The 8,614-nt window shown below is 46.5% G+C and overlaps 1 pseudogene; it reads right to left on the bottom strand.

Moving 5' to 3' along the window:
* LOC123094114 (receptor-like protein EIX2) overlaps positions 1-8,387 on the bottom strand; it is a 12,088-nt pseudogene extending 3,701 nt beyond the window's left edge.
* Positions 8,388-8,614: the final 227 nt, after the last annotated feature.

The following is an 8,614-nucleotide window of genomic DNA, read 5'->3' as shown; positions in this document are numbered from 1 at the left end:
GCTGTGGGTCTGGCCCGGATGTTGCTCCAAAGTGTTCCTATGGGCTGACCTAACACAACCGGGTGGAGAGGTCCACTGGTCAAAGCCCGTCCGTGCAAAGTCAAAGGGCTAGATCTCGTGGTCAAACGCTATAGGGTTAGGCGGGACGGGGGCCCTGGGGGTAGCAATGCCACCGGAGCGTCGCACCGGGCCCTCATACATGCGGGATTGTGTGGTGGCATGTCCGAAGAGGCGGCACGTGTCTCCGGGGCATGCCCCCCTCACGGACGGCGATGACACGGTAGTAGACGTTCTGCGATAACGATGCGGCGTGAATATTATTAAATACTCGGAGCGAGATAAAATCATGAGTTTTTTACACGACGTGGGCACATGTGCTATAGGACTGATGGTAATTTTTCATAATTTTTCATGATGGAGAAGTATCTGAACACTTCCCTCTATGCGGATTGCTCTTCGCGCGTCATGCCACGAGATGAGTGGGAGGATGTCATGTTCTATATCTTGCACAACATCAAGGAAGTTGAGGATGAGTGGATGAGGTAATACCTTGCACCATTCTTTTAGTCAATTCGTTATGTTCACTTTGCCTAGTTCTTATACCGCTTTTCTTATTGTAGTCGATTCGTTGATGAAGAGTCAGTACTAGGGAAAAGCCTATACACAGAATCTTACCAACAGCGCTCCTCAAAATACCACGCTACTGCTATTTAGCAGCAGCGCGTGTTATGAAAACGCGCTGCTGACAGGAAAATAGCAGTAGTGCGTCCACCACAAACCACGCTACTGCTATAATTGCCATGACCTCGCCCCCCCGCTAGTTATAGCAGTAGCGCACTATACTGAACAGCGCTACTGCTATAGAAGTTAGCAGCAGCGCGCTTCTAGGAAAACTGCTACTGCTAAGATCAGCCCACAAGTTTAGTCGCACCTCGCTCCGTGAACAGGGTGTTTACCACCTTAAATATGTTATTCCTGAAACTACCACAACCAGTTGGTCTTCACTGAACTCTATGTGTAAAATTTGTGGCCGCAATATGAGTCCTCTCCGGTTCCTACCGTAGAGGACTCATATTGACAATTCAGATTGTACACAAAAAGATCATTGATGGTCAATGTATTTTTGCATTGACGTATTTTTTGTATAGTTACACTTAGCAGTAGCGGTTTATATGCAAAGCGCTACTGCTATTCAGATTAGCTGTAGCGCGATTTGGCAAACGCGCTACAACTATCCCTACCTTATCCCCACGCGCACGTACGACCGGCCCTCACTCACACTCTCACTCTCGCCCGCGTGCCGATAACCATCGTCGTGCGTCGCCGTCGCCGCCGCCTTCGTCCGTCCGTCGCCGAGGTACTCCCCTCCCTCCTCTCTCCTCCTCGTACATCCTCCCTCCGCCTGTGGCCGCCCCTCCCTCCTCCGCCGCCGCCCTCCTCCCTCCGCCTGCGGCCGCCCCTCCTCCCTCCTCCGCCGGCAGCCCTCCACCCACCGCCCTCGACCTCGCCGCCCCTAGCTACCTCTCCGTCGCCCCCACCCCCTGCCACTAGCTAGTACTAGATTTAGTAGTAGTAGATGTTAATTTAGGGTTCATAGCTAGTACTAGATGTTGCTTAGTTAGTACTAGATTTTTAGTAGTAGTAGATGTTAATTGCTAGTAGTGATGGTACTAGTTAACTAGGGCAGTATGATTAATAGTAGTTGTAGTTGAACTACTTTAGTTGTAGTTGAACTAGTTTAGTAAGTAAATTAATAAACTAGTTGAACTAGTTGAATTAATAGAACTAATGTATTTTTAGTAAGATAATTAATATAACTAGTTGAACTACTTTATTTTTAGAAAGAAGGAGTTTTTTTTCTATTTATAGTAAGTTTATATATAGTAAGAACTAGTTGAATTAATAAAACTAGTTGAACATGTCATATTTGTTGTTATTTTTTAGTTTAAGCAATTATTCGGGATGTCTTAGTGATAACTTATATGGTTTCAGGTGACCACCGTCGTCCCTGTCACCGACCCCCTCCGACACCCCCGCCGTCGTCCCAGTCACCGACCCCCTCCGACATCGAGGTGAGACCAGCCAAATATCCTTGTATATCTTGTGTTGTTGCTCAAATAGGATATGTGGTTGCCCAAGTGGTCGTTCATGTTCAGTTTACATCTCCGAGTGGCCTATGTTTTGCCGGGGTGTTGATTAATTTCCGTTCCGACAAATTTCAGGTGCTCGATATGTCCTTTTTTAGCAAAGGTCATGCCGGATTTTTTCGTGAATTCTGGCATGACTTGTGCTAGAATATGTACAAGTTTAATCTTTGAATTATTAACGTAGGAAATGTCGTGCTCGGACGACGACAATCTCCCGGGGGAGTGTAGCTGGTGCCACGACGATCGAGGTATGTGCGACAGGTTCGTTCAGCTGGACGAAGATTGGCGCTTCAGCATTAAGCTCGAGGAGACCTTCGATTGTGAAACGGTACGCAACAACGACAAGTGTTTTTTTCGTAATTAAGCATGACTTCAACTATTTCAACGTCTAATTTTCATATTTTACAATTCGACTAGCTTATCCCATGCCATGCAAGACGCTATGTCTTGGAGAGGATGGTTTTGAAGACCATGAAAATTTCGAAACAAAGAAAACACACCTAAGGACCCATCATGATATGGATTTTTTAGTAAATCTATGCAATGCTCAAAGCATAACCCATTTTGGTTGCCAAAATTGGGAAGCACTTTGCAAAATATATGGTTTTATGAGGGTATGATTGTCACCATGGATCTTGGTGATCCTGACATCGAGCAAGACAATATGGATATTTGGGTCCTTGTTGATACGCTTCCGAATGTACCGCTATGTGAGTTTCTCAAACATAGTTATTAACTAATTTATATTGTTTATTTCAAAATAGTTGATAGCTTATTTCCATTGATAGCTTATTTTGATTCTTCAAAGACTGTGCAGAAGATGGTAGATAAAACCCACTACACCGATGGCACCGAATTAACATATAAGGAGAAAAATCATCTGATCGCATTTTGTACTCTTCTTGAGAATTACAATAACTATTATCGAACTCCTCCAAATTATGGTGAATACGTGCCACTAGCGCATGTGTTGAACCACGGTAACTTCTCTGGAGATACCCTGGTAAGATTTTTTACTATTACGACATCCGTGCATCTTTTGCATACTTCTAAAACTAGTACATCATTGCTAACTACGAAGTTATTATTATGTTTTCAACAGAAACTTCCGATAGATTGTGTGCCTCATCTGATGTCTCTGCATGTTTGCCTCTCAGTTTTGAACATACTGCCAGGTAAATCTACGGAGCTCAGCTGTGCATATCAGATTTCTAAAACCCGTGAACACATGTTCATCAAAGAATGGAAGAAATGTATGGACATTCGCAAGGAGGTTCTTGGAAGTAACATTCAGCGAAAGGCAAGAATTGGAGACAGGCTAATCTCCATTCTCCATAATGGAGAGCCAGGGGCTATCTTGTTTTTTGCTATTTTACCTTAGAAAATGCAGTAGGTCTTAATCGAATGTAATAGGTCCTATGAGGTACAATATGTTTATTATGTGGTAATGTGTTAGAGTTGATAATGAGGAGTACTTGTGATTACGACTAGTGACCAATTTGCTATGTGATGTCATTGATGAAAACGATGATCTTGAGGACGTGTTATATGACAATGATGTATTATGATGATAAGTTGTTAATGATATGATGATGATGATGATATTATTATATCATTGGGTGAAAGAACCACGGATTAGTTTCAAGTGGATGGACATCCACTTGAAACTAGTCCACGGTTCTTTCAGCCCGTGATGTAATAACTCATTATGATGTAAAAACAATCTCTAAATTCCTGTTGTATGAAAACTTGTGTAAAGGTGTATGAATACAACATGAAATAAAAAAGAAATAAAATACTAAATAATAGTAGTAGCGCGGGAAAGGAGAAGCGCTACTACTAATTACCAGTAGCGCTGTTCTGAAGAAGCGCTACTACTAAGTCAATTTAGCAGTAGCGTGGATCTAGGCGCGCTATTGCTAAGCATTAGCTGTAGTGCCTTATCAGTATTGCTCCTGCCCGCACTACTGATAGGCCTAAAACCCGCGCTGCTACTAGGCTTTTCCCTAGTAGTGAGTGGACGGGAATGCTGCCTTCTACTGAAGCGGAGGCACTTGCTCTTCTCCGAAAGGGTGCTGATGGAAGGAAAAAATTCGTTGTGTGGTTCATGGAGAAAGTAATTTTTCACACTTTCCTATTACCCATTCCACCGTACAATTCCAATTAAACTCATGCACCCTATAATTTCAATTATACTTGTAGGGAAATGATCCGAATGAATCAATGGATGAAGAATTGAGATGGGTTTCCATGGGTTTTGACCCTACCATCATGACATGCCAAAAGTATGATGTGAATGGGTATTGCTTCCATACAGAGGAGCACCAGAACAGTCGACCTAATCCCAAAACCATAAATACCGGAGTCTTCACCGAAGGAGATAATAAAGTAGATTATTACGGAAGGGTAGGAAAAATATACGAGCTTACACTCAAACGTGGTCGTAAACACCTAAGTCTCACTATGTTCAAATGCCGATGGTTCGACCCCAAAAAGGGTCCGAGACATACGCCTTCTGTTGGTTTAGTTGAATTTAAACCATCAACCGTCTATGTCGGAGCTGATCTCTTTATCGCCGCTACCCAGGCCACACAAGTATATTATCTGCCTTACCCATGCCAGAAAGAGTACCTAAAGGGTTGGGAAGTTGTGTTCAAGGTGTCGCCACATGGTAAGCTACCGGACCCGAACGATGATGATTACTACAACATAAACCCCATGACATACGAGGGAGTGTTCTTTCAAGAGGAACATGATGACGTGGTCTGAAACAAGGAGGATGATGACTTGGGTTATGTTGACCTGGACCCAAACGACGACGGCGCACGGATTGATGGTGAGGCAGTTGTGAATCAAAGAGACATAATTATGCTTGAAAAGTTAAATGAAGACGCTGACGCTGACGATGAGGAAGAGCCTCCACCTTCGTCAGACAACGAAGAAGATATGCGGGATAGTGATGATGAGACCGGTCGACAAATAGATTACAATGGTGATGATTCATATGGGTTCTAGAAAATGTAAGTTCTTTTAATGATCATTACAATAGTATGCTTAATGTGCTCTTATGTTATTAATGTCTTTCCTGTATGGTTGTTTTTTTATATCCTTACTAATTGTTTATTCTCTTCTCAATGCAGGTTTGCTAATCATGGGCAAGTCCAGCGGCGCCAGTTTCCTCAGTAAACTCAAAGGAGGACTTACTCAGAGTGGACGAGCCCACAAGGTTCCCTCCTGACTACGCGAGGATGGCACCTCACATGGAGGTGGAGGGGTCGGGGGAGGAGACCCTAGAGGAGGAGGGGGTGGGGGAGAGCCCCTAGAGGATGAGGAGGTGGGGGGAGAGGCAGCCGGGCCAAAAAACTCCGGGCCGTGTCCAAAATAGGAGGGTCTTCTTCGATGCCCTCCTATGCTGAGGCAGCTTCTGAGTCTGAGGAGGAGTATGTTCCTGATGGCGAGGAGGAGGAGGCCGAGGAGGAGGGTGAGGAGGAGGGCAAGGATGGTGGAGGGGAGGTTGACACCGAGTTGTGGGGTGACTTGCCACCGGGTGCTCCGCAGGGGTGGCTGCGTGGTACTGCCGGAGTACCTACACCACCTTCTATCGAGGCGCACAAGTGGATCATTGAACCTGTGGGGACAGAGTAAGTGCATCTCAATCATATTTTCAACACATGACAACATTTTCTTATTGTACACATGGCAATCCTTTGATTCTTTTGCAGTAACTGGATCCTTCTCGGAAAGGGCCGTAAACCGAACGGCCTTATCACTGTCCTGTTGAAGGAGTTTTGGCCTGGCCTATTCTGCCCGCGGCCAGATAGGGACCCGCAGCTGCGTGTTTTGGCCACAAGCTGGGCCCACTACGAGGCTTGCAGCAACGCGGAGTACGGGACGGCCGCAAAGGCCGTGATCAGCAAATTTTGGGTAAGTTCTCTTCTGAATCACTTGTCTTCAGTTTCGTTCTTAGTTTATCATTGAATCACTCAACTCATGCCTTGTTTGCTTCTGGTTTATGCATGATTGCAGCAACTCTATAGAGTTCTTGACGAGCACAAGGCCAGAGCCGACGTGGTCTTACTTGCGGCTGCAAAGAAGAAAGCTCGTCAGTTGCAGTACGAGGTGCGTTGGGTTGCCGTCTCGCAGTACTACCACATCTACCTGCAACAAAAGATGACCAAAACTCAAGCACAGAAGCAACAACTTACCATGAGCAGGGAGCAGTTCATGATGGTAACTATTACTGACTTTTCATTGTTTCAAGCAGTCAACTATATGTTTCGTGCTCACATGTCATGCTTCCAAAATTTGCATAGGTTGTTCCTCGTTGGTGCTATGGAAGGCATGACGGATGGGCGAGTTTGGTGGATAGGTGGGTCGGTGACGATGCAGAGTTTGCTGCCAAGAGCATCAAGGCCCGGGCTAACCATGGAAAAGACGGGACACACGGCCAAGGAAACAGGAACCACTGGGCTTCAAGGCCATGAAGGTATATCGGTATGCATGATGCATTTTTGTTCTTGTTTACCGTCATGTTCTTATGTATGGCTAACTTCTATTTGACATTGCAGGAGGACAAGTTGAAGAGGCCGCTCTCAGAGAAGGAGTCGTAGAAGCTGGCCCGCGAGTGGAGTGATCGCAAGGACGGCGAGAGCCAGTACTACGGCAACACCGAGCAGCACCTGGAGTCTTACACTCAGAACTATCAGAAGTTGCATCTGGATGTTCCCGGTCCTGAGGTCGCCCAATCTCAGATCGACGACACGGCGGTGGTGGCCATTCAGGGTAAGTCCCATGGCCAGTATCCGTGTTTCGATGGCTTGATCACTCCGTCGATCTCATACACACGGCTTCGAGCTACCAACCCGAGCCCGTTAGAGAGTACGGGGCTTTCGCAGCCTCCCTTAGTCCGCCAACGTGCTGTAAGTACTTCCCCTTATCTTCTTTGTCTCTATCTTTCTTAGTTTAATTTCAGCACTGCCCACTTAGAAACAACCTCAATTTTGTAGGCATATCAGGCCTTTCTCGAGCATAGGCATATTGAGGTGCGGGAGTACTTGAAATGAGTGAAGGCAAACGATGACTACAACCATCAAGTGATGACGGTTAGTTTTGCCCTCTTAAATCCAAGCTCAAATTTGCACTTTCATTCTTTCTGACTTTCTAGTTTGCTTGTTTAACTAACATCCAGGCTATGTTGGCGTCTTGGACTAACCGCACGGAGCCACCACAAGTTGGACCCCCACCACCACCTGCGGGAGAAGCCCCACACATTCCCACGTTCGAGGAATGGGTGGCACTAGGCGGTGATAGTCCGGTTAGTACATTTGCCTAACTACTGACAAACTAGTTCTCGTTCATTCAACACTATCATGTCATATTTACCGTTAGAATCTTCTCTCAAACATGTAGGGGACCGGTGGCTCGACTCCTGCTCCGTCGACCCCAGTCACTCAGATCTGGCAGAGTGATGGTGGTCGCGGTGGCGGTTTTGGCGGAGGTGGTCTTGGCGGTGGTGGTTTTGGCGGAGGTGGTTTTGGCGGTGGTGGTTTTGGCGGAGGTGGACTTGGTGGTGGTGGTTTTGGCGGTGGTGGTTTTGGCGGAGGTGGTCTTGCTTGATGTCGATGATGATTCCGTGCATGTGGCTGTCGTGCCATGCCTTTCATGTTCTAACTTTTATGATGTTCCATGTCTTGCACTACTTTTATGTTCATGAACTTTCACCGGTGATGATCTTTAGATGATGAACTTGACTATGTTTAAATGATGATGATGAACTTGAGTATGTTTAGATGATGATCTGTCATACTCAAGTTCATCATCATCATTTAAACATAGTCAAGTTCATCATCTAAAGATCATCACCGGTGAAAGTTCATGAACATAAAAGTAGTGCAAGACATGGAACATCATAAAAGTTAGAACATGAAAGGCATGGCACGACAGCCACATGCACGGAATCATCATCGACATCAAGCAAGACCACCTCCGCCAAAACCACCACCGCCAAAACCACCACCACCAAGTCCACCTCCGCCAAAAGCCGTAGGCATAGCCCTGCCGCCAGGAGAAACCAGGGGACGACACGTGGCAAGGATATGCCTACGGCTTTGCCGTCGGCATAGCCCTGCCACCAGGAGGCACCACGGAATGCCACGTGGCACAGGTATGCCGACGGCTAGGCCGTCGGCATAGATTTCTACCTATGCCGACGGCCAAGCCGTCGGCATACCTGTGCCACATGGCATTCCGTGAGTCGTCAGTGCTTTTGACGGCGCCGTCCGTTGCCGTCAGACGAAAAACACTGCCGACGGCTAAACTATGCCGACGGCTGACGCCCGGCCGTCAGCAAAGGCCCCTATGCCGACGGCTATACTACGCCGACGGTGTGACAAGACTACGCTGACGTGATCTACGCCGACGGGTCTATGCCGACAGCAGCCGTAGGCATAGATCTATGCCGACGGCAA

Source organism: Triticum aestivum, chromosome 4B (genome assembly GCF_018294505.1).
Source record: "Triticum aestivum cultivar Chinese Spring chromosome 4B, IWGSC CS RefSeq v2.1, whole genome shotgun sequence".
In the NCBI taxonomy this organism is placed as follows: Eukaryota; Viridiplantae; Streptophyta; class Magnoliopsida; order Poales; family Poaceae; genus Triticum; species Triticum aestivum.
Note: the sequence above shows the minus strand (reverse complement) of the source record. Positions and strands in the feature narration are given on the sequence as shown.